The sequence below is a fragment of the Hermetia illucens genome, chromosome 3, assembly GCF_905115235.1.
Source record: "Hermetia illucens chromosome 3, iHerIll2.2.curated.20191125, whole genome shotgun sequence".
NCBI lineage: Eukaryota > Metazoa > Arthropoda > Insecta > Diptera > Stratiomyidae > Hermetia > Hermetia illucens.
Genome location: NC_051851.1, coordinates 38,079,237 through 38,106,901, shown reverse-complemented (window position 1 = coordinate 38,106,901; position 27,665 = coordinate 38,079,237). Strand labels below are relative to the sequence as shown.

Here is a 27,665-nt window from a genome sequence, read left to right as displayed (position 1 = left end):
TCTTGTGGATGAAATGGTTAGCCACCGTAACATGTAAACACGGACTGTTCCTCCAAACAGAAGAGAAGTCATCTGGATTCTCCTGCATTGACCACGTCAACACCATACGGATCACTTTGGAATAGTGGGCGGAATTTAGATCTTCGCTTCACCTGCTCTTCATCGATTTCGAGAAAGCTTTCCATAGTGGAAGGAGGGAGTTTATCTGGCGCGCTTTATACAAGAACGGTCTTCCGAAATAACTAATAGCAGCTATCAAAGCGACATACGAGGGCGCGGAATGGCATGTGCTGCGCTGAAGTTAAACCTCAGAAAATTTTGAAGCCCAAACCGGAATTTGGCAGGCCTGATATTCCAAATGAAGAACGCCCTGGCACCCGTATTCGAAATAAATAGAAGGCGGAAGTGACAGTAGATAGGTCACACACAATTGCATTGCAGGCTACGCCATGCGATGGAATCGACTCTCACAAGAAGACCACAGAGAGGATGGCCCCAAGATCGCTTGCCGCAGAACGGTGGAAGAGGAGTGTGTGTGTTTGAAGCGCTATACCTCACCAAGTAGTAAATGACAACCATATATGTATATTCATCCATTCCTGAGACAATAACTGATTAAGAACTTATTCTGCATATGGGTTAAGTATCGGGGGAGTGTTGATGAGAAAGCGGAATTAGCAGTGGATTGGTCCAACATTAACAAAAGGCTACATTTCGGAACAACCCAAAAACATCGAATCCTTGTCAATCCAAATTTAACGCGAAGCAAGAAATGAAGCGAAGAATTACATTGTTGAACTCAGGATAATTGATTAAAAGGTGCAACTAGCAGGGCAGCAGGCGTAGAATGGGGCCTGTTTTCTAAGGTGAAAAGTGGGGAAAGGAGAAATGTAACCTTTTCGATCATCCTAGTAAGGGTCAATATATGGCAGTGCATAGGTGCGCTTAACTTGCCATACGCTACCTCAAGGTTGCTAATGGCCACAGGGAAGCTGCGCCAGAGAGTTATAAAAAACTCCACAAATTTTGTTCCATTTTCTAAATAATTGGTTCCAAATTATAAAATGCATTTAGAGAGCCGACGAAAGTTTTTTTTATTTTTTTACGACCACACAGGAATTTAAACAAAATATTTTATTTATATTAGGATCTGCTAACCAAATAAACAAAACACGCTTGCCTCACTTTGGAATCCTCGCCACACAGCCTTCCATTTCAGACAAAAAATGGAAGAAGATAACTGTCCAAGAACCACTTCAATTTAGATCTGTTATTCAGGATTCTATAAAACTATTAGAAAGTTCACGGAATTCATGCCAAAAACGACAAAGGATCTCGAGGACTTACTTGAGGACAAGGTAGAGTCCATTTGCCGAGTTTTTCTCAACTTTATGTCCAATAGTTCCATCCGTTCGTTTCTGGACAACGAATTTAAATATTTGATAATAGTAAAAGGTCGTTCCGCTGTACTACGGCCAGAAAATGGAGTGGAAGGAATCGGAATGGATTCTCGTTTGGACACAATTTTTGACTGGAAAGAAAATAGTGATCTGGATGTAGGGCAGAAAAGGGCATATTGTGACAAGCAAGAATGCCTTTTATTCAAATGACTGTTTCTACCAAAATTAATATTTTGTATGAACAGGAGAAGGTCTTGTTATGTGGTCGAATATTAAAAAAAAATCTAATAATCGTCGCCAACGAAAGGGCATAATCTGTGGACGGCCACATAAAAGGACGACAACTAATCGACTGTGTATGGACGGTCACAATATTTCCCATTTACACTACTTTCGGACTACTGTCCACCACCATATGTGGATGTGGCCACTTGAAAATAGCTTTTCGAGTCTTCTGAAACGTACGCTATTTGAGCTTCATTTTTGGGGTTGACGATGGTTTCCTTCTGGTTTATTCCCGAGGATAACCAACTCGAATGCCCACTTTTCTATCGACTGTGGAAAATATCAAGTGGAGGAAAAACGTGGAAGATTGTTCAAATTCGATAAGAATGCGGATTTTCATAGTCGTTTCAGCCATACACATACGAGTATCTATAAAAGCGAATTCGCATACAGACATCTGTTCTGATGCTTTTTTGTAATGATAGGAAATTATATTGTGTCCATTTATGGCTTAAGTGAAAGTTGAATTCATATGTTATTCGAACGGCGAACCAATGGTCCCCGCTAGTTCCACCCCTGTCTATTTCTCGTCCCTTCGTCCAAGGATGCCTTCTGCTACTGGAGGTTGTGGAAGTCGCGCGCCTTTGGGACCATTCACTTTTATTATATCGCTGAGATCGGATGTTTTGCAATATTTGTAGATAGTCTTCTTCTCTGCCCTTTTGAAGTTGTAATGGATTTTCTGGGAAAAAATATCTGTGTATAATAATAAAATAAAAATATTTGGGACACAGGAAATTGTGTATGGAAAACGAATTTAAGGAAGTGAATAAAACTGCGTTCGGGGGATATTTTTTTTCTGTGTGGGAGAAAATGTTTTCAATATGGCTTTTGTGCCATTGTGGGATATTGGGTCTGCTAACAGAGTGGAAGAGGAAATCAGTTTAGCGTGCTCGAGATTATGAATATTCAATTTCGTGGGTCCTGTTTTGAATTGGAGAGTTCCAGGATATAGGTTGCAGTTTAAAAATATTCTACTAGAAATGCAAAGGTTTGTCACTAAAGATGGATATCCAGATTTAACCAGCATAGCCAAGTCTCTTTTCGAGCGCTCAATCCCAATTTATCTGCTTCAGAAACTACTTGCGATACCTTTATTTGTACCTCAAACTTCCGAAAGGTCCAAATAAAACATTCCTCCTCATATTGGTTGCATGTAGTTGGGGCTACCCCCATTTTTTTTCTTACTTAAGGTTTTCATATCCTTCTTCTGAAGGAACAAGAAAAATGGCGCTACAGCGGGTAGTGAGTAGACTTGACAATGGATGGCCTGATGCCGAAAGTTGCCTTGCACCCACATCAGGAATGCTTCATTTAGTCGTCCAAATTTCATTAGCAACTGGTGGCAACTCTACACCAACTGGTGTTGAGTCTGTTCAATAATCGCATTTCCAGAAAGCACTCCTACGTCCACTCCATCTTCCATGACTGACTCGTCAGTGAAGATTATTAGGTCTGTAATCCCTGGCCATTTATCAACATGACCACTGACCATTCAACAACCATTCTCTTTTGGTGATTCCGACGGATCATATCTGTCTAAAGAGTTTGGAAATCATATGGTCGGCCGGCATCAGAGCCTGATGATTGTCAAGGAATTTCCACTTTTTCACCCACCAATGGCATCGAGTCCATATGTGTCAATGAACACTCGGGTCAGGGCCAACTGAAGTTGCTACACCTTTCCTAATGTAGAGTTTTCGGTGGGAAGCCAGCAGAACTCTATCCTAAAGAAGTCAGAGTACGGTAGGAGCCAACTAGTGACATACCTGTTTAGCGTAAGGAAGTAAAACAGGCATATTTCCCATCCTTGCCTCGACTTTTATTTTAATATTGTGTTTGCTAGAATCGGCCAAAAGTCCATAGTCGTCGATTCTGCAATTCAGTAGAGAAAGTTCAGACATCAATCTTCCGTAGCAATAAAAAGAGAAGGCAATTCGTCATATACATGAGGTGGATAAAAATGTATAGAAAAAAAACAGCGATTACTTGAAGAACATGGTAAGAACTGGTTGGCGTGGTTTAGGTAAGGGTGCGGGTACTCTGACTGGCTTCGGGAGAGTACTACTGCTACGTACCAAGAGTGTCGAAAGCTTTCGGCGTGAACTTTTTATATCATAAAACCCATGAATGAATCTGAGGCGTATTCCTTTTTGGACATTGCCTTTTGAATTTTTGATGTGAGCTCATGGAGTTCTGCCTCCGTAAATTTGCCTTTCTGGTAGGCGTGTTGCCTATAGTGAACTCTCCACTTACGAGTGAATGTAACCCTTAGGAACCAGAAGCATGTGCTAAGCAGCCTCTATTAGTAGAGCGGGAATCATTCCCCTCCGAGTTTTTACTCGCTCCAGTAATACTACTTTGCAAGCCAGATTCTAGTCTCTCGATTGAGGACTGTATGCACTTGTTGGCCCCGAGATGAAATTTTGGATGCAGCCTAAAAAGTGCAGTTGACATAAATGTTTTGAAGTTTCTTCTATAAACGTTGATAATTCAGCTCCTGGCTGCGTTCTGTGACAAGGGTCTGCTTAAGCTTTGAGGTTTCCTCAAGACAGTTAGTTTCTTCGCTGCAGTTTTTTCATGATGATCGTTTACTTGTTACCTCATGAAAGAACCATGGGTTGGCTATCAAATATGCAAAAAGTAAAGGCATGGGGTAATACCAGGATGTGATGTCAACACTCACCACATATGTTGGGGAAGTTCCAACGTCAATGCAAGAGCATCGAGACTACTGAATATCTAATAGGAACCGATTTGCAGATTCTTAATTTGGGTAATGAACCCACTTTCTTCAACGTGGTCAGGCGAGAGCTCATCGACATTACGGTGGCATCTCCTGACATCGCGGCTCTGGTCGGAGAGTGGAGAGTATCAAACGATATCAGACTCTCGGATCACAGACGCATTGATTTCGTAATGGGCATGGATCTGCCTCCACCCACGCGACTTTGGAATCCGCGGAAGATAGATTGGGTGTTGTATAAAATAGAATTGAGCGCCCGAGTCACGATCCCTGCGAAATCCATTGCTGGAATTAAGTAGACAACCCAGATGATCACAGCTAGCATAAGTGAAGTTTTTGAAGAAAACTGTTCACTCAAGATGCCAAAGAAGAGTAAAACATCGTGGGTTTGGCAAAACAGAGGAGAACGACAAGGATGCTCCTCAATCGTACTCTGAAGCGTGATTCAGACGCTATCTCGAATCGCTATTAAGAGGCACAGAAGGCTCCAAAGAAGAGCATAAGAACGGTTGGACGATCAAAATGGAGACGCGTTTGCGAAGAAACTAACTCTTTTGAGGCAACCTCAAAGCTGAAGCGGATTCTGGTTAAAGAACGTAGCCAGAAACTGGGTTATTTACGTTTACGTATCACTGGAGCGAGTAAAATGGGCATTTAACTCGTTCCATAGTAAAAGCCTGCAGGTCCGGATGGCACCATTCCTGCGCTAGTAATAGAGGCAATGGGCCTTGGGTCTACATATTCGGAATATATATCGCGCATGGTTGGCACACGCTTATATTCCAATTAACTGGCGTGATGAGAAGGTGTTACTCATCCCCAAAGCAAGAAAACCCACCTACTCAGACGCAAAAAGATTCTGACCAATCAGTCTAACGTCTTCTAGGACTAGAAAGACTAGTAGATCGGTTCATACCTAAGTGGCCACTTCACCATAGGCAACACGTCTTTCAGAAAGGCAAATCCACGGAGACAGCACTCCATGAACTGAAAATTTGAAAAGGCGACGTCCGAAAAAGAATACGCCTTACGCGCATTCATGTACATCGAAGGTGTGATGCGGCAAGATAGCACGGAATCGAACCGCTGTTAATCAGCTGGATCCTTCACATACTAGACTGGAGAAAAATTCACATATCGGTTGGCCCCAAAGTCTAGAGAAGCAGGATGTCTTAGGGAGGGGTTCTCTTTCCTCCATATCGCCTCCTGATAATGGATACCATGCTGTGGCTCCTGGAGGACAAAAAAGTTTTGGCGCGGGCATTTGCGGACGGCCTAGCCGTAATAATTACCGGCAAGTTTGCGGACACAGTATGTGATTGTTTGAATGCAACTCTGCATGAAATCCACACTTGGTGCCTTGGCAATGGACTCGCGGTGAACGCTAGGAGGACTGGACTAGTTATGTTCACTAGGAACCTCAGGTGGGGCAGCTGTATGCTACCCACCTTAGCAGGGGCAGAATTCCAACTGGCACAAACAATCAAGTTTTTAGGAGTACATTTCAGCCCCAAGTTAACGTGGAAACCCATTTTGACGTATGCATGCTTCGTCTGGTGGCCAAGACTGAACTTTGCTAGGAACTTGCTAACGCAAATCCAGAGACGTGGTTGCCTAAGTATTACTGGAGCAATGAGTACTACGCCGACTGGGGCATTTGAAGCTATCCTAAATTTACCCCTCATTCACTTGCCGGTGAAACATGAAGCAGGCAACGACGCATATATACTCGATACCTTTGGGGCGTGGAAAGGCGACTAATCACACGGTCATGCGTTTATCTGGAAATTTCTTGACAAACATCCGGTAGTCCTGATGCCGACCGATCATATGGTTTCCAGATCGTCTTTGAAAATACATACACTGTCGTAATCACCAAAGGAGAAGAATGGTCAACAAATAGCCATGGTTTTTCAGATTACAGACTTAATGATCTTCACCGACGGGTCAGTCATGGATGGCGGATCGGGCGTAGGGGTGTTCTCGGGGAGTCCTATCATAAAACTGGACCGACCCCTCGGAAAAATAACGACCATATTCCAGGCCGAGATATATGTCATTTTATAGGCAGCAGGAGAATGTCTGCGACAAAAATGGAGGGTTTGCACCATTCGAATCTGTTCCGACAGTCGAGCGGCATTATCAACACTAAACACTCCTGATGTGAGTGCCGGGGCACTCTAACACCGCAAGTAATGAGGAGGCTGACAGATTGGCTCGCTGAGGGTCTGGATCCACAATGTTGGGGCAGAACTAGCTCTTGGAATCCGACCATCTACTGTCAAGTCTACTATGAAGTGGGACATGAAAACCCTAGTAGGGCTTTTAACGGGACACTACTCCTTGAACTTTCTTCTTTTTCTTCAGCCTTTGTCCCGTTCACAAGCGAGGTCGGCTCGTCGTGATCGGCTTCGCCATTTGGCTCTATCGGATGCCTGATCTGGGTGCAATCTCGAGGCTTTCAAATCCCCATCTAGCGTATCAAGCCACCGTTGCTTAGGTCTGCCTTTTGGTCGTTTACCATCGACTTCGATGTTCAGACCAATCTTTGCAAGTGAGTTCTCGTTTGCACGAATTGCGTGACCATACCATCGAAGACGCCTCTCTCGCAACTTTTCCACGATCGGTGCAACCCCATAACGATCGCGGCTATCCTCATTTCGGATGTGATCTAAACGTGTGACGCCACTAGTCCAACGTAGCATCTTCGTCTCCATTACCGCGAGACGCCGTTCATTGTCTTTTATGGTCGGCCAACACTCAGAACCATAGAGAGCGACTGGACGGACGACATTGCGGTAAATTTTAGATTTGAGACGTTCGCTGATACGTCGATCACAAAGGACACCAGTTGTGGAACGCCACTTCATCCAGGTTGCGTTAATGTGTGAAGCAATTTCATAACGCAGCTCTCCATTGGCTGATAGCGTTGACCCGTGGTATTTAAATCGCTCAGTTCTGGGCAGATCACTGCCGCTGACAGTGATTGTGCCTGTTTCATGGGGATCGGTCGTCAAAAATTCAGTTTTGTTTAAATTCAATCTGAGACCGTGTTGCATGAGGCGATCATTCCATTTTTGAACAAGCTGCTCGAGATCATTTTTGCTATCAGATGCTAGGAAAACATCATCTGCATAAAGCAGTGTGTAGGGCGCTGGACGTTGGATATCCCGTGTGACGGTGTCCATAACAAGGACAAAGAGGAGTGGTGAGAGGGCACTTCCTTGATGAACTCCAACAGAGACACGAAGCGGTTTTGATACACCCGCCATACTTCGAACTTTACTTTTCGGATCGTGGTAGAGCAATTGAACCCAGCGCACGAGTTCTTCTGGCACGAAGTGTTGTCGTAAAGCATACCAGATGAGTTCGTGTGGTACACGGTCAAACGCTTTCTCTAGATCCAGAAAGGCAATGTAAAGAGGGCGATGCTTCTCACGGTGTTTCTCCATGAGTAACCGCGCAGCGTGTATTGCGTCAGTAGTTCCGCAGTTCTTGACAAATCCGGCTTGATTCACGGTTATTTCAACGATTTCGCGAATACGGTTGTCAAGAATGCGTTCAAAAATCTTCATGGTATGGGAAAGTAACCGGATCGGACGGTAATTTGAACATTCTGCTGGGCTACCTTTCTTTTTCCATATTGGAACAATGGTACTTTCTTGCCAGTCAGATGGTGTTCTTCCTTCCTGAATAACCCGGTTAAAGAATTCACTGAGCCACAGTGTTGGGTCCCAGCTCTTCGCTTTCCAGAGCTCAGATGCGATGTCGTCAGGTCCTGTTGCTTTCCCCGATTTCATTTGTTTTATTGCGTTCTCGACTTCAGTTGCGCTGACTGGTGGAACTGCTCCAAATGTCGGCAATGATTGTGGAAGTGGAGGATAAGCAAATTCTTCAGTTGAAATCTGCTCGAAATATTCTCGCCATCTATCCGTTGCGGCTCGACGGTTGGTAAGCAAAGTACCGTTCTTGTCATTAACACAACAGAAGTGTTCGATATCCTGTGTGCGTTCATCACGGCTTTTAGCAAGTCGATACAGATCTCTCTCGCCATCCCGAGTGTCCAGTTTATCGTAAAGATTTTTGAAATGGTTCGCTCGGGTGACAGCGACCGCTTTCTTTGCTTCCCGGTTGGCATTCTTATAAATTTGCCAATTAGCAGGCGTTTTATCGTCGAGAAATTTGTGGTAGAGGCGTTTCTTTTCACGGACCTTCATTTCAACATCATCATTCCAAAGCCAAGTATCTCGGTTGATGTACCGCTTACCCGGCTTGGTGACCCCGAGGGTTGCAGAGGCCGCTTTGTGGATCGTGTCTTTCATTTGGTTCCATGATTCTTCCACATTCATAATGGTTGGCAATCGTATGAGTGAGACCGCTTCTTCTTTCTTCTCACCAAATCGCCACCATTTAATGCGCGGCGGGCCAGTGCGTTCCTCACGCCGTTTTATCGGTGGCTTGATTCGCAGGACGGCAATCAACGGCCGATGTTGACGTGCGATGGTCTCATAGGGAACGACTTTGCAATCAGTGACAGTGGTAAAATGTTGGCGTCTTATGAGAATATAGTCGATTTGCGTTTTATCGTTCCCACTATAAAATGTGGGAAGATGAGACAATCGTTTGATGAACCATGTATTCATAAGTACAAGGTCATGGGTGTCCGCAAAATCGATTATACGCTCGCCACCTTCATTGCGCGTTCCGAACCCCTTTCCCCCATGGCACCTGTTACCGTCTGCCTTTTCACCCACATGACCATTAAGGTCGCCGGCAATGATTATGTAATCGTCAGCAGGCACGTGACAAGTTTTTTCATCGAGAAGTTGCCAGAAGGCATCTTTCTCGGCATCAGGTCGGCCTGTCTGTGGTGCATACGCGGTGAAGAAGTGAATAGTGCGATCAGCTGATATAATGGTGAGCTTCATCAGCCGATCACCAAATCGTTCGACTTCTTTAATGGCATCACGGAAACCCTCTGAGATGGCAATGCCAACACCATATTGAGTGTGTGGGTTACCAAAATAGAGAAGTTTGTAGCCATTTTTACCGCGTTCGCGTTCAATGTCGCAGCTTTTGGCACCGGACCATCGGGTTTCTTGCAGAGCGCAGATGTCAATGCGCCTTTTCCAAAGGGCTCTTGCGAGTTCCTCCGTCTTTCCAGTTAGGGTACCAACATTTAGCGTGCAGACACGTATTTGTTTTGTTCGTTGTGTGCGGACTAACTTGCTTACGTCCTGACGCCGTCCATGCGTCAAGAACCCTTGCCCATTTCTCGACAGGACCGGGGCCCGTCCTGCCGCGTCGACTGAAGTGGACGCCCTAACATTTCTCCGAGGCCTGTGACGCAATCCGATCATCATGTTTGTAACGACATTCTATGCATTTTCTTGGTCGACCTGTCGCGGGGCCTGTCACCAACAGAGATCAGGTAGGACTTGGCATAGTAGAATAACTGCAACTATACTCTATTTATCTCTTTCCCTGATCTCAGCATTTTATTTTTGTTTTACTGAGGATAGTACAGAGTACGTTGCCTCAAACCCTCCTCCTTTACCTGGGCTTGGGACCAGCATACTATGTTAATAGCATGGCGGAGTTCACTACTCCTTGAACTACCATATGGAAAAGATTGGGTAGTGGTTTCGGCTATGGGCAGCCAATGTGAGGAGGAGGGAGACAGCTCTGCTTTTCATGCAGCTGCCCGGCCTGCTCAGATCTCAGACGAAGATACTTTGGCAAGGTTTTCTTCAATGAAGAATCTGCACACTCTCTGCTTTTGCGAACACTGTAGACGGGAAGCCATTGAATAGTCAATTTCTTTCTAACTAACTACACTCCCTGTTCATGCAATAGAAAGCTTTCCCGAAATTGATCAAGAGCAAGTGAAGCGAAGATCTAAACCCAGTGCGCTACCCTAAGATTACCCGTAGGGCATTGATGTGGTCAATGCAGGATGATCCGGAGCAGAATCCGACCTGCTTTCTGTCAACTAAACTTTCGACATGTTCTTTAATGCGTTCCAGAATTATTTTAGCTATTATCCTTGCAACGGCAGGGAAACCGCAGGTACCCCTCCAATTGTCACACTCAAAACGATTGCTCATACAAAGTGTGTACGAGGACGCTTAAATTCTTCGCATGACCAGAGGAGAGGAATTGGGGCGAAAGAGTGTCAACAAATTTACTTGCATTGTCAACCGACGTTTTTGTGAAGCTACACTTAGTTGTGGATGAAGATGCAAGATTACCTTTCACGTCTTACTACGACTCTGCTTTCTGGAATGACTCCCAATCACCCAAGGTTTTCACATTGCCTATTCCCTGAGAAGTCTAAATGATTTTCGTGCATTTGAAGGTAGCAAACCTTTTCAGCGAGGCTTGAGTCAATGGAGGTAGGGGGTTGGATATATTGATCTGATGGAGTTTCTGCCTTTATTTCATTATTTTCGGCTTTAAATAAATTTAAAAATAAGACGACGAAGGGAGAAATTTATTTTCCAGGAAGAGAATAATAGAACATAGCACAGATATGAATTATGGTTATCATGGCAGCATTATTTATCTAATCCATAGAATTATCCTTTCACATAACATAGCTAACTTATTTAGCAGATATGGGGGTGCATATTTTAAATTATTATTATCATATTTCAATGGAGAGTTCGCTTGCAGGGTAAAACACAAACACTCAACTCAACTGCTAATATGGCAGGCTATATTCAGCCAAATGAAAGCATTATTATCTGTAATTCTTAATGCTCATACATATATTCGTCCAGCTTTAGAATTCGTCTCCTTTATTGCCCGCCCATTCAAATTTAGGTCCCTTTTATTCAGGACACGAAGTCGGCGAACAAATTTTGTGGTTTTGTTTAAATAGTCACGCCGTTTATAAAATCTACCATCGTCTGCATGTTCAACGAGACTGAAACTTCAATGCCGCTCTCGAGAAAGGGAAATGAATGGACTCAGGGGCTGCATTCCGAATGAGTCTTCACTTTTTCGGGGTTTCCCACTGGGTATTTACTTTGCCGATCACCAATTGAATACTGACTATGTAGTAATAGTCGCTATGCAGTAGTACGTGCATATGCACTATGGCTACGTCCTGCCTACAGACTGGTCCAGAATGAGCAATTCAATTCGAAGGGAAAACAATTTAGGTGGCTTATTAGCAAGCAAGGACGTCAAGATTACTGCAAAGAAATGGCAAATATTTTTTATCTTCTTCGATTCATATTCATGTGCATATGTGTATATAATGTAACTCTCTTCTCCTATGAGTTTTGATGTTGTCCTTTTAAGATCTTTTCAGAATGCTAGGTGTAAGGCAAGAAATTTGTATAAAGAGTTAAATTTGTAGAAGCTATTTCCGTACACCACGTTTGTCGCAGTTCTGAAACATCGTCACTGAAGTCTACGATAACCAGAAGGGCCGTAACGGTTGCTAAAAAATCCAGAGCTAACTTTGGTTAGTAAGCGGACTTAGCTCTTCGAGAAATTCGCACCCATATTCGATTAGGACCAATCTCACTGCTAAGGATCCATACACCCTAAATCCATCCCAACTCAAATAAAGTGTCATATTAACATAAAACAGGATCACGCCGTATTCAATGCCAAAACTGGGAAAAACAAATTAAACCGAATTTCGTAGGCGGCGGAGGGTACCAGTGAAATTTTTACTTGTCTGCCCTGAATGAGATGAGATTTAACAAATGCGAGTAGTAGAAGCCTAAATTTCAATTTGCTGAGCAAACAATGGCGGATATCTGGAACGTCTTGTACGTCAACGTCACGCAATACAAATGTTTATTTCTTCGTATAAAATTTATTGAGTTACGATGTTAAGAATTTACTATATGAACGCTTCATGAATATAAAATGCTGGGACGACTGCAGGTCTTGGCATGGTGGGAGTTTGATTCGGTTTCGGGAGCCTCTTGACTAATTAAATACGCCAGCGGTTGCAAAATTTACTACCCCTGCGAACATATCCATTTTTGGCACAGAGGAAGGATGGAAACGTACATGCCCAGGGAATACATGTCTGGTATTTCATTGCGAGATTATCTTGAAGCAGTGAAGCGCAATGTAAGAAATTTGTAATATTGGATTTTAAGGACTTCTTTCTGTACCACCAAAAAGAAGCAATTTAGCAATGTACTATCAGGGGAGAACGCCGGGAACCGGAAACTGGACGCTTCAGGTAAGGAAAGCTAACAATTCTTCCAAGTGAGGAAGTGACTTTTCTATTTTTACGAAGCTAAAATATAATTTTACATTATTTTTCAAGACTATTTATATGGCGTGACCCCTCTGAAGAATATTGTATTAGAAATAGGGCAGATTTTGTCAGGATTACTTCTATGATGAGATTTGGGCATTATTGAGCAAGCGTAAAGAAGCTCACAATCCAATAGATTAAAAGAATGAATGGGGAAAGAAGCAATTTAATGTATAATATATTTGCTCCAGTAAGTGTGCCTAACGAACTAAGTTACGTGTTTGTCTCCTGGAACTCAACAAGCTAACAATCCAAACAGAACCTGATACTACGAATACCACGATACCACAAAGTATACGAACAGGACTAATGGCAGACATTTAGCCTATGTTGCCAGAAATACACTATCGTTTATGGCCAAAAACAGCCAAACACAAATTTATTAAGTTGGATTCTTTTTTAAGGTTTTGTGTAAAACAGTCTCTCTGTCCGTCTGTGTATCTGTCTGTCTATCTAACACACGCGGTTAGAGCGATTGCCACCAAATCTGTTGGAAAGGTGGGAACTGTGAACGCGGACCCATCCTCAGAAACTACCCAACCGAAAAATCTGAAACAAGTTAAGCAGGTGCCACTATATGGTGCCTAGGCTCAAAAATACCCTACCGATATCTGTTCAAATAAAGCTAATCATAATATATTACTATAATTTTTAGTAATTGGCTGCAAACCACCCCCCCCCCCCTCCCGGACTATGATATAGAGCATGATTCTACCAAGTTTGGTGGAAATCGCACCATTATTAAGAAAGTTAAAATTGGTCAATTTTGTCGCTTCTTTTCAAATTTAGGATCTTGAATGTCAATATCACACGAAAGTATGATAAATATTTTCACATATTGCGTACTAGGTACCAATAGGACCAATGCATAAATTTAGGTGGAGTTTAAAGGGGGACTCCCCGAAAATGTAAACGGGGGATTAAAAAACTTTTTCATCGAATATAGTCATGTGCGGTATCGAATGAAAGGTCTCAATTAGAAATTTCCAAATCTGATATTAGTTTTGACGTGAATTGCAAAGTGCGCGAGTAAGAAGTTAAAATATACACACTGACAGTGAGACAGGACTCATTTTCGGAAACTAATCAACCCATAAATACGAAAATCCGGGTGGTGTGCTTAGATGAAATAGGCTTCAAAATGTGTCCCATTCCGGTATCTGCTCAAATAAACTAATAGAATATTACCAACTTTTAGAAATTAACTAAAAAAATCCCATTAGATTCATTCTAGGACTTCCCACCAGCATAGAGGACAATATTTAGTATAGACTTGCCAAATTTCATGGAAATCTGGCCATTAATGCTATAATTATAGCAGTTCAAACTGAGCGATTGACACCAAGGTAGGTGGTAGAAAGGTTCCCCATACATACAAAAGGAGGGTGTACATTTCTAAAATCTATAAAAAATTTTGCAGAAATGTAGGTTACATCATAAAGTATGATTAATCTCACCTGAACGTAAATAATTTCACATAATATATGCATGTATTAGTGCTACATCCTAGTGGGACAAATGCACACTCAAATCTCTTTATAAAAGAAATACACAAAACCTTTCATACCTGAAGCGTCTAGATTCCGGATTCCCGACTTGTTTGTATCTGTTGTAGATTAAAATCTTCACATTTGCTAATAATATTAAACTCATAGTGTGAAGTGTATGAGGTTGACTATTATCAATACAGCGGTTTCGATTAAATGATTTATTTAAATCGCTTTCTAAAAAATAGAGGGTAATGGAATATTTCGCTTTGTAACACGGAGCTGTCATGCACTCGTCGCTCCTTACATCTTCTTCTTTTCCTTCAGCCTTTGTCCCGTTCACAAGCGGGGTCGGTTCGTCGTGATCGGTTGGTGTTGTGTTTGGATGTGAAGCCCATGGTGTTTTACGTAGGCACCTGTCGTGAGACTTAATCCTACGGCCCTCTTCAGACACGGATTGATTTTGCGACCACAATCAGAGCCCCGCTGATACACCAGTCTATACCAAGTGCATGGCTTAGCATTCATACTTGTAGATGCAAGAATTACCTAAATCTCTACCGAACTATGGAGTACGGCACCCGTGTTGATACGCAACACCACATCGAGGCCCGAAGGCCTCTTCTCGCTTGAGCATAACCACAACCACCATGAAACTCCCACTAGGAGGGCCAACCGCAAATAACCGAGCTGTCCTCACATACAACAGGAGTTCACCCAAAGGATGTGAGTCCAGGGGCTTTCTCGATTCCCATGGTACCAGTATACCCCTGGTAAGGTTTCATGACCAATTTGCCACTTCAGATGAGTCCCCGTGCAGACTCGGGTCTGATCGCCCTGATTAGGCCTTTGGAGCATACTGAATCACGGCCGGCAAACCACAGTGATTACAACGTCTCCCAGTGCCACCACTATAGAGGTTCTCCTCGGCCACTTGGTTTTGGTTTGGCCGATAGGGTTGCCGCCCCATCTTCCTCGCCGCCACCTCTGAGCTCCTGATGTGATCAAAACGTGTCACGCCACTAGTTCAAGGCAACATCTTCATCTCCCTCCACCACAAGACGCCGTTCATTGCCTTTTATAGTCGGCCAATACTCAGAACTATAAAGAGCGGTAGACGGACGACATTACGGTAAATTTTAGATTTAAGACGTTCGTTGATACGTCGATCACAAAGAACACCAGCTGTGGAATGCCACTTCATCCAGGTTGCGTTAATGCATGAAGCAATTTCATTACGCATTTTTCTATTGGCTGATACCATTGACCCGGGACATTTAAATCGCTCAGTTCTGGGCAGGTTACTGCCATTGACAGATCTGAGCGATTTAAATATCTCGAGTCAATGCTATGAGCCAATAGAGAACTGCTTTGCAGAATCAAGGGTGGTTGAGGTCCGGAAAACCAAGCTTAAGTATTTTTTCGAGTGAACTAAAAGGTTGTCTGCATCCTCCATCCGAACAGCCCCCAGCCCAAACCGATAGCAACTTGACGCACGAACACATAAAGGCTTCTCGGTAGTTTACAGGTATCTGATACCGTGCGGATCAGGTACTTCTCCACGACTCTACTAACCATTGCGAACCATTGGAGCGCCGAGGGTTAATGGTAGATCAATGCAAGAAACAAGTACGGGGTGGAAGGATATGCAGTGCCGCGAAGAAACAGAAACTATATGTATTATAATCTGACTCAAGCTTCCTTAAAGAGGAAATATAAAAGGTCATCAATCATGCAAGGATCTCTATTCAAAAAAATTGTTCAAGGTTAAAAAACTTATACCATCTACGCTTAACCCGAGATCGAACATAATCCGTGCACCCGAAGGTTATGTGTTCGAATCTATGTTTCCAAACCTTTTGAGGAAAACTTTGGTATATGATGACTGGTTTGAAGCCGATTCAGTAATTTTTCTCCAGAAGCTGTAAGCACACGCGTAGTGTCCGGTTGAATTACGGGTAAAAAAGCGTGAATGTTAGAGAAAAATGATCTTGCGCACGTGATATCACCAAAAAGTCATCCTCCCAATCTCCATAGTAGTATTCCTGAATTGCCTTCAGAACATCTGCAGGGGAGGGTTCGATGTAGGACTAGAGCCCAGAGCCTTACGGGCCTCTACATGGGCGAGTTCATTTAATGGGTGCCCCGCATGCGCCGGGTACCATCGAATTTAAAAAAAGGCAAGAGCATGTATTTTGCCCACCAAGTGATGCAATGGCGTAGTTTGTTTGAGTAATTTACAAGTCTGGAGAGATTTTGAAATGATATCAACGTTCTCCTCACCCATCTTGAAAGCCACCTTGATGACCTGAAGCACGGCAGAAAATTTTACCGCTAAAACCGTACTGACATCCAAGGGAAAACGTGAGACTTGCTTCCCATCCGGACCAACTACCGGACAGGCAGACCCACCATGCATGACCGCAGAATCAGACGTCAGGACCAGAAAACCCTTAATTTGAGCCCTCCATCGCCCTGCCACATGCAGCCGCCATCTGGGCTCTATCATAGGTGGCCCCAAATCATACGACAGGATAACCAGATTCTTATTAGAGGTTACAGGGAAAACATTGGGAATTACAATGTCAAACAAACTCCAGAAAAACTTATATATCGAGGAGAGACAACTTTCAGCATTCAGGTTCTGAACAACCAAATGATAGGTTCAAAGTGCCAATAAGAGTAGAGATATCTTCTTGTGTCGCTAAGTCGCAGATCTGCGTCTTAGACCTATTTCAATCAATCTTGAATTTAGGAGATGACTATTAGATATTTTATTCATAATCGGATTCCACTGCCAACATTGACTAATAAAATTGGCAAGAGCCTTGTTTAGAACCAAGCCCAACTGATTAGCCATAGATGCTGGGTTGAAGGAAGCGAGCATTCCATTACTAAGAAAATTGAATGAGGAGTTGAGGACAGCAGCCTACAATATCATCCCCCTGTCGTTACTGAGGTAGTCACCCAGATTTTTGGATCTGCATTAAGATCTCCAGTGATAAGTACATTGTTATATTTCTCTCAAAAAGTGAGAAGCCTACCCAAGGCCATGTTGAACTCCCTGTTAGAGATACTGGGAGGGAGACAGGCTGACACGATCACGAAATTAGAAGGGAGGGTGAGTGTTTCAGCTCTGACAATATCATAATCTGAATCATAGTTGACTGAGCGGAAACGAATGGACTTGCGGAACTCCAAAATGACACCACGATTGCTGTCTTCCCTAAACTTTGCTATTAGATTCTAACCCGAAATAAACTTTAAGAGGGAAGAATGGTAAATAGCATAAATTGTTACTATTAGCATAGTATTCTATGTTTGATTTATTTACCCTTTGAATATTATACTGAAGTATTTTTACCAATGCTACCAAGAGAAATTAGGTGATCACATTCCAAGTCACTTTGATTAAATGTCACTATATCAAGGACCTTACTCTTAAGTTTCTGGTCATCTGATCTTATAACAGTTTCATTGAGCACTTGCAATATTTTGCTATTTCTCTCTAGTACTTCGTTACTACAACCTACAAAGGATTCTCATAGACAGGGAGCATTGGTCTGATAACAGTGTTGCTGCTGGGGCTTTCTGATGGGTCACGCCCGGACCTCTATTCTTTACAACATTAATAAACTTGGCTGAGCCTCTGGCAAACCTATTAGGGTCCAGAGTGGTATTTTTGGTACTGGAGCCCCCTTTACTGAGAAGAGAGGGGAGAAGGTATCATAGCTATTCGAACCTTGCAGTGGGCTATAATAATTGTTTGATTCGTGAACAGCTTTAGTTTAAAGTAGGAGAGCTCTACTCTCGTGTAGGCGGAAAAGATATGTTCAGATAAGTCGTTGCCCAGAAAGGATATCCTTACAGTGGTCGAAGGCACTCTTTCACCACCCGGCTCACGATTCCTACCAGTTAGTATCTCAGCATTAACAATTTTTAGCGAGGATTCACCATTTACAATCGCCATGACATAACGCGGGGGACGTTTCTGATCACTCCATATCAGTAAACACAGCTGAAAGGTATAAAGGCTCTGAAGCCCAGATCAAATGATCATCCCGGACCAACTTATTAGCACTACTAGGATTATTGAAGAGGACTTTCACGTTCCTCCAACTAGCCTGTACAGTATGGAACACATTCTGAATATTATTACGAATAACTTAAAATGGTAATCTAAAGCTAAAAAATGGATACCAAATGTCATCATTTGTCTCCACCAAAGTTCTAATCACCCTCAACAACGCTTAACCTCAACGATCAACTGAATATCATTCTCTCTTTCAGTTACTTTTCAGCTAGTATGGAAAATGAACTTGTAGTGAATGGATGTCCTCTCTCCATGGAAATTAATTAATTTAAATTATTCAGGTTTGTTTCAGTGAATTTATTTGTATACTCAATGAAAACGTTATATGTAGGAGCGGAATGCTGTGTACCTATACAGCAAGCAATGGCGTGCAGTTTATTGCGAATTAACAACAAAACGATCTCATTTTCTTTCTCTATTTTTTTTCTTGAAATGAAAATTCACTTCGTTTGATTGTTGTTGTTGACTCTCACAATCAAATCTGGCAATGTACCTTGTTAATTAACTTGGTTAATTAACATTAACTTTATTTAAGCCCAAACTTATATAAATCCATAAATGTTACTTATTATCGATTGCCCGTTGCTAATATGTCTGCCATATCTTATGATGGATCGCTTCCCAACCTTTCCAATAGTCCATATTGCTGTCACTCGAAAAAAAACCTTGTTTTCTTAGATGGAGCATTAGGATTTAGAATAACGGCCAGTGGGTGGATAGTAACAAGTACTAAGTCATTCACTTTCAGTGTCCGATTTTCACTGAACTATTATACTTAGCTTGTAGTTGGAGCTGAGTTAGATACTGTAGCCCCCATCGTTGTCAAAATTTTTGTTTTAATTTTTACTTTTTGTTCACATTATCTAGCTTGCTCAGGTAGTTTGAAAAGATTTCTGTCAGGAGGGATATGTCCAGGCGTTAGTCCATCGAGATCTATCAGGTCAGTACTTACGGTTCCCAGTGGTCTGATGTTGACCCCTAATTTTGGTTAACAACGTATATATCTCCTCCACGTCCAATAGATACGCTCCGATCATCATCAATGATGCAACAACCGGTATTCGATCTAGACCTGCCATAATAAAGAACTGCGCACCATCTGGGGCAGGGTCTACCTTGTCTTCTTTGTCTATCATAGATATTAACCTTGTACAATTTACGGGTAGATTAAGTGACCCGCGCACCATAGCCTATTGAGCCCACAATCAGACAGTCATGGAATAGCTCATAGATTTCGTTGTTATACTAGCTCATGTAGGAGGTCAAAAATTCTTCGGGGGATTCCTCTCTCGAGCGCGGCTAATAGTTCGTAATTTTTGTTGCCCCCTGCTCGATCTGGATGAAGGCAGTTTGTACATCTCGGGCTGTTCCTCCGATATTGTCAGCATAAGTCAGTAGTTGGGTGGACTTGAAGAGGATGGGGCCTCTCGCATTTCCCTCATCATCACGGACCGAGGACCGAGGACCACACATTGATCCTCATCACCAGTCACCAAGCACTGATTCACTGTTGTACACTTGGATCATCAACTAATGAGCCGCTCAGTGAAGTTTTCCGCTCCTATATTTAACCAGTTCGGCTGGAATTCCATCAGTTTCTGGCGACTTATGACTTTTAAGCCGATGAATTGCACAAACTGTTTCTTCCACGTTTGGCGATGGTAATATTTGCGCTTCCTCTTCAGTTTACGGTACGTCTAACTCGCCGATATTCTGGTTGTTCAGCAGTTCATCAAAACAATCAACTCATGACTCCAATATGCCCGTTCTACCGGAAATCAGATCTCCTTGCTTGTCTAGGCAGGACGGAGGTGTATGAGGCTCCATCCTACTGACTTGTTGGTAAAACTTCTGCGTCTGATGCGATTGCTCCCTGCACTTTTCAAGTTCATGGATCTGTTGGTTATTCCCGACTTACCTTTTCCATTTGTGAAGTCACCATGCATGTGCCAGCGTTCTTATAAATTATTCGGCATGCAGCATTCCTCCGTTTTGATGCTAGCTTACACCCATTGTCGAACCAGTCGTTCCGACTTTTTTTATGACTGTGACCCAATCTGTTTGTGGCCCTATCAATGATACCGTTCTCCAGGTGGTTCTGAAAATCATTTGTCTATGTTTCATCTCCCGAACCTCTGTTGACTGTGGGATGGCAGCCATTTCTCCTTTATAGGTGTTACGGAGGGTTGTGTTGTGGATGGCTTCCGTGCTAATTCTCACTTGATTGTCAGAATGGACTGTAGACGGCGTTGTTATTCGAGCCCGGTGCACTATGCCAACGAAATAATGATCCGAATCTATATTGACCCCCTACAAGTGGTTCCGTCTGAATACCGTGGACCGTTTTTCAGGCAGACCAGATCCTTCCAATAACCATTTCATACGACACTGCTAAGTGAATAATAAGTAGTTGGTGGTCATTTATATTTTTATGTCAGGCAATAAAACAAATGAAATCGGGGAAAGCAACAGGACCTGACGACATCGCATCTGAGCTCTGGAAAGCAAAGAGCTGGGACCCAACACCGTGGCTGAGTGAATTCTTTAACCGGGTTATTCAGGAAGGAAGAACACCATCTGACTGGCAAGAAAGTACCACTGTTCCAATATGGAAAAAGAAAGGTAGCCCAGCAGAATGTTCAAATTACCGTCCGATCCGGTTACTTTCCCATACCATGAAGATTTTTGAACGCATTCTTGACAACCGTATTCGCGAAATCGTTGAAATAACCGTGAATCAAGCCGGATTTGTCAAGAACTGCGGAACTACTGACGCAATACACGCTGCGCGGTTACTCATGGAGAAACACCGTGAGAAGCATCGCCCTCTTTACATTGCCTTTCTGGATCTAGAGAAAGTGTTTGACCGTGTACCACACGAACTCATCTGGTATGCTTTACGACAACACTTCGTGCCAGAAGAACTCGTGGGCTGGGTTCAATTGCTCTACCACGATCCGAAAAGTAAAGTTCGAAGTATGGCGGGTGTATCAAAACCGCTTCGTGTCTCTGTTGGAGTTCATCAAGGAAGTGCCCTCTCACCACTCCTCTTTGTCCTTGTTATGGACACCGTCACACGGGATATCCAACGTCCAGCGCCCTACACACTGCTTTATGCAGATGATGTTTTCCTAGCATCTGATAGCAAAAATGATCTCGAGCAACTTGTTCAAAAATGGAATGATCGCCTCATGCAACACGGTCTCAGATTGAATTTAAACAAAACTGAATTTTTGACGACCGATCCCCATGAAACAGGCACAATCACTGTCAGCGGCAGTGATCTGCCCAGATCTGAGCGATTTAAATACCTCGGGTCAACGCTATCAGCCAATGGAGAGCTGCGTTATGAAAAAGCTTCACGCATTAACGCAACTTGGATGAAGTGGCTTTCCACAACTGGTGTCCTTTGTGATCGACGTATCAACGAACGTCTCAAATCTAAAATTTACCGCAATGTTGTCCGTCCAGTCGCTCTCTATGGTTCTGAGTGTTGGCCGACCATAAAAGACAATGAACGGCGTCTCGCGGTAATGGAGACGAAGATGCTACGTTGGACTAGTGGCGTCACACGTTTAGATCACATCCGAAATGAGGATATCCGCGATCGTTATGGGGTTGCACCGATCGTGGAAAAGTTGCGAGAGAGGCGTCTTCGATGGTATGGTCACGCAATTCGTGCAAACGAAAATTCACTTGCAAAGATTGGTCTGAACATCGAAGTCGATGGTAAACGACCAAAAGGCAGACCTAAGCAACGGTGGCTTGATACGCTGGATGGGGATTTGAACGCCTCGAGATTGCACCCAGATCAGGCATTCGATAGAGCCAAATGGCGAAGCCGATCACGACGAGCCGACCCCGCTTGTGAACGGGACAAAGGCTGAAGAAAAAGTAGAAGAAAAAGAAGAAGATGTCAGCTCCAAACTAACGTACCGCCTGAATACGGGATCTGTTCCTACTGGACTATTAAAATCTAGTATGATTTTTATATCACACCTGGAGCAGGCTTAGAGAGTTAGTTCTACTGCTCAGAAGGTATTCTTCTCCGACTCTGCAGGAGCGTCAACGTCAATGAGACTTATATTTCCAAATTTGCTCCGCAAACGTAAAATGCATAGCCCTTTGTTAAATTTGTTTGTGTGACTAAGAAATATACTCCAAGCACATGCTCTACTGGCCATGGCCATGACTGCTATAACATATAGTGTAGTGCTCTTCTCCAAGAAGCTGTTCCCTGTCCAGTGCACTTCTTGTAATGCTGTTCATCGTAATCAACGGCGCAACAACCGGTATCCGGTCTAGGCCTGCCATAGAATTGACCCCAGACACCTCGATTTCGCGCAGAGGTCCACAGGTCCACCAATTCGATATCGCTAACAGCTGTTTGGTATTCTGACCTACGCCATCGCTTCATCTACCATTTCTACCATAGATATTGTCCTTAAAGACTCTCCAGGCCGGATCATCCTCATTCAAACGGATTAGGTGACCCGCCCAAAGCAACCAATTGAACCGGATTTTATCCACAACCAGACGGTCGTGATATTGCTCATAGCTTTCGTCGTTATGTAGGTTTGGCAATCGTCCATCCTCATGTTATGGGCCAAAAATTCTTTGGAGGATTTTTCTCTCCAACGCGGCCAAGGGTTCACATTTTTTCGTGCTAAGACCCCGGCTCTCCGAGGAGTAAAAGGTAAAAGACGACCTCGTGCAGTGCTGGCGCAGCCCTTCTAAACCATTTAACGGAGTGTGGAATCCGCAGGAATTCTTTTCAAAAAATGGTATCCATATGGAAACTCGCTTGAGCACCCCCGACAGAGAACTACTCACTCACAACCTGGTTTTCAAACTGTTTCACAGATAACAAACCGCTTAGCTTCACCTTCCATCAGAAGCACGACAAAGCTTCACCACGTCAAGCTCGACACCTGGTCTCCAACAAATTATTTTCCACGAACATCCAGTACGTCTTCAGGAAAGATAAGATCCTGGGCGATACGTTCTTTCACATCGAAGAAGTCCGAGCTGACACGGGCGTATAAGGAAGACACATATAGATGAATGAGTAATTTTTCACCGGCATCGTTACGCTTCGAACATGTGCAGTCGTCGTAATGGTTGCTCAATGCTCAGAGGGTAAAAGATACTATTTCACACATGTGTAACCTGATTTTTTCGCTGACTCGACTGTGAAACCAAAAAGCCCTTGCATTCTATTACGGCTGGATAATGCACGCCTCTTCGAGTAACTACTGAACACGCAAGACAATTTGAATCCCAACTGTTCAATTCACTTAGGCAAGACTCAGCTCCGTACAATGTCATGCCACACTACAATGGCCTATGGAGCGTTTACATCGGCAACTTAGATGTGCTCTCCGATGCACCGGAAAATGAATGCGCGTGCTATGAACGATTCCTCTCGGCATGAGAGCAGCGCAGGGCGGTAGAACCATTCCCGCTGACCTTGTCTATGACCAATTTCACCGTCTTCCTAAAGAACTGTTCACTCCGTCAGATACCAACAATGACGATCCGGCTTTGTCCATCACCGAGTTGCGTCAACACTTCCAGTACCTTAGGTTGACGATCAAGTAACGGTATGGTGACTGGGCCGTAAAGAGAAAATTCGGTCCCGGGGCAAAAATTATACGGAAAAACACGGCGCAGGGTGAAAATTATAATGTACTGATGTAAAAGTTATGCACCCTTCTGTCATCTCTCTTTTTCTGTTATTTTAGATAAAAGGAAACAAACGCCGCCAGAGTCTCGTCTGTCCAAAGACAAGGAGGCTACAAACCAAAAGCAGTAGCAGAAAAAGAAGGACTTGATTGCCGGGTTCGCTCATTAAGCCGTCGGAAGATAAGAAATTTGCCTTAGTAAAATCCGCTACAGGATGAAACCCAAAGATAACGGTGCTGCGGTATCTTCCATATGGAAAACGAAAGGTAACGGGGTCCTCGTCGAACTGAGCCCGAAGACGACTAGCAATAGTACGTTCTGCGAAGCGGCCAAGGGGTTATTGGGGGAAAAGACTCTTGTTTCTAGTCTAGAGCCTATGTGTTCTCAAGAAATTCGAGATGTTGAGTGCCTCACAGAAAAGATCGAAGTGAAGGAGGCCATAAAGCGTGAATGTCCAGATGTAACCAATGCCCGGATAGGCATCACCTCGGTAAATGCTCGATTCTAAAACTCACCGTGGTAGAAGTCCTCAAGCAAGATGCAGCAGTGAGAACATCAAAATTGGGTGGGTAGTGTGCAGGGTACGAATCCGGATAGTCCCCATGAAGTGCTGTATGTGTTTGGACTATTGACACACGTCAGCAACTTGCAAGGGACCGAACAGGAGTACAGTATGCCGGAAATGCGGTCAGGTAGGTTGACAAGTGAAGACCTGCAATGAAAGCAAAAGTTACGTTCTCTGCAAGGATCGTCGCAAGTTTGGTGAGAGCGTCGCACATACTGTGGGCTCGGGACTGTGTCCAAACTTTAAAGCGCAACTGGAAAGGGCTAGGTCGCAAATGGTATAATCCGCATTTTATAAATCAACATGCACCGGAGTACAACCGCTCACCAGATGCTAGCGCAGTTCGGTGCGGAGGTAAATGCTGATCTAATGCTAATTAGCGAGTAATACCGAAACAGGGACCCGGCTTCATCATCTCGACTTATCGGGCACCGCTGCCATCAGGATTCGGGACGACGTTGGATTTGTGTTCTTACCCAAGGTGAAGAGAATGGCTTTGTTTGGTTTCGGTTTTTAGGGATAGCGTTTTTTAGTGTTTGCCTGACGCCGAATGAAACAATGCCGAACAGTCGGCGCCGGCTTGATCTGATCTCTAGAGAACGGCGTGTTGAGCACGGAGGGGCAAATCCTAGTATGCGATGATTTTAATGCTAGGGTCCATGAATGGCGCATGCCTCAGCCAGACTCCGGGGAAAACGGATTTTGGAAATGGAGGCGAGAACCGGGCTCGTAGTTTTAAACACCAAATCCACGCCAACGTTTCGGTGCTCATGCTCCGGGGAGTGGTAGCGTTGCAGCTGAGACTGTCGTAATCTCAGTGATAAACTTGATAACGACGGCGTGTGAGGCTTCGATGCCCCGGAGGGGCCCCAGCTATGACAGGCCTTTTATGAACTGGTGGACGGCAGAAAGTGCCGATCTACGGAGAGAGTGTTATACGTTCCGCCGTTTGGCACAATGTTTGCAAGCCAACGAGGAGGCATGCGGCATAAAGGCAGAGTAGATCAGCAAAAAGGAGACTTCGCAGCGCAATAAATAAAGGCAAAACTCGCGCTAGGCATATTGATGCGACGGCTTTCAGAACCTGGTCATCGAGGTGAATGAGGACTTATGGAGACTTGGCTGTAAACTTGTAAAATCAGGGCTCTGCGGAAGCCCTGCATACTAAATACCGGCCTGATGGACTATATTTTACTGGCGTTATTCCCCAGATATCCTGTAAGGGTTGATGTCAACAGTGCAGAAAGCGTCGAGGATTGCCTCCTCTTCATAATGAAAAACCTCGGTGCTCACCATGAAAAACAAGAAGGCGCCAGTTCCTGATGATAACCCGGCGGAAATTTACAAACTGTTGTTCCGCCGATGGCGATATTCGCTACTTGAAGCATTCAACGTTTGCTTAAAGGAGGGCAATTTTCGTTGTCGCTGGAAGGTAGCTAGACTCGTTTTAACCAGCAAGGGAAATGGAGACCTGCGTCTACATATTGACCGCTATATATGCTTGACACGGCCACGAGTCGCATCTGGTCGATTCAGACGCCGTTGCGGCACTTGTTGCCGGACGCACAGTTGAACAGGCGCAAAGTAGACTTGATATATTGATGCGACGGGCAAGCGGATGGATGACGGCTCATGGTTTCAGCTTTGCGCTGGAAAAAACCGAAGTAGTCATCTTGACCAGAAAGAGAATCCCGTCCCTGCGTTCTGTATCGATCTGCAAGTTGACTATAGAGTCGAAACCAGCGGTTAAATACCTTGCTTTAATGCTCGACTTGAAGATGAGCTTCTTCCAAATCAAAGAACCAGCGGACAGGGTTGCAGCTGGAGTCTTCGTCTTGAGTCGGCTAATGGTGATTGTTAAGGGCAATATATATACTAGGATACGCCTTCTTATGGGAGCAACGCACCGTAAGGGCAAAGACTTAAGACAGGTGGTTGCCCGTGAAGAACGTTAACGTACACTTACTGAGTGGCAACTGTCTTGGCTGAACCGAAGACACAGTGAGACTGATTATTTCCTTATCCAACTTCAAGGTGGGCATGGAGGTTTTCAGTCTTACCTGCACAGGATTGAGAAGACGCGATCTCCTGATTATGTGTGTGTTCGCCAATGGAGTGGTGGACGACGCTGAACACACCTTTTTCTCTTATGAAAGGTGGGACGGCTTTCGTTAGCAGCTTTATGCAGACACAGGGGAGTTCTTTCCAGGCAACGTTGTCAGTCATTTTGTGCATTATGTTCGGTTGCTTCTTATTGAACTCGACCGCCGGAGGGACCGAATGGCAAGGGGTTTCCTGAACTGACAACTCCCTTCCTCCCCTCCCCTCCAGTTGGTGAAAGGGATTCCTTGACTTAAAACCCCCAAAGCCAGGAGGGCTACCTCGAAGTGACACTTTGAATCTGCTGTGTAGAGTCTTCTTGAACGACCCCTTTTCATCGTATTCAAATGCCAGGTTCCGTGTTAGAGATGGTTGAGCTCCAGGCTGTCGATCTCGTTAACACGGTTTCAAATCCCGATTGTTATGGATGTTTGAGTCCGCACTTGGACTATAGGCTTGCTACTTTGGCAAAATGTGATGATGAAATGGGCGCCCTTTACTTTACAAAGGAGTGAATAGGATGTTAACGCCTCCAAATGAAGTAATACGTTGCCTGTTCCTTGCGTAACTTTTATCTGGTCTATAAATGTTTCGAGGAGGTACGAATATTGCATAGTACGGCGAAACCAATTGTTAAAGATTCACCTATGGACGTTTCCGAAACAGCATTCATCGAAACCGCTATGGAATGGGTACGGAATTGGTGAATGCGCCTGACATTACACCAGGTACACAACAATGTGCATAATACTACCTAAATACTACAAAGTATGCAAATAATTCCTCTAGTCAACAGAAAGTGCATGACCTGCAAGTAATTTTCCACCGCACTGAATGAATGTGGCGAAAATTCCTGAAATGAATGGATTCACAAAAATGTTTGCCATTGTCTCTTGCTGGAAACTCTAACAAGGGGGGTGACATTGTAATACCAGCACCATGTTGTGGTACAGTTTTGCGCAACACACAGGGTGCATTCATCCGGCCGGAGAGAACACTGGGTGAATCCATATG

The 27,665-nt window shown here is 43.9% G+C and overlaps 1 long non-coding RNA gene across 1 annotated transcript in view; it reads right to left on the bottom strand.

The window, feature by feature from the left end:
- Positions 1–1,150: 1,150 nt before the first annotated feature.
- The window catches only part of LOC119652531, an 81,312-nt gene continuing 54,797 nt past the window's right edge, over positions 1,151–27,665 (bottom strand). The window contains exons 2-3 of the long non-coding RNA XR_005249553.1: positions 1,348–1,531; positions 1,151–1,290 (exon numbers count right to left, since the gene is read on the bottom strand). This is a non-coding gene — a long non-coding RNA (uncharacterized LOC119652531). The remainder of the gene's footprint in view (positions 1,291–1,347; positions 1,532–27,665) is intronic.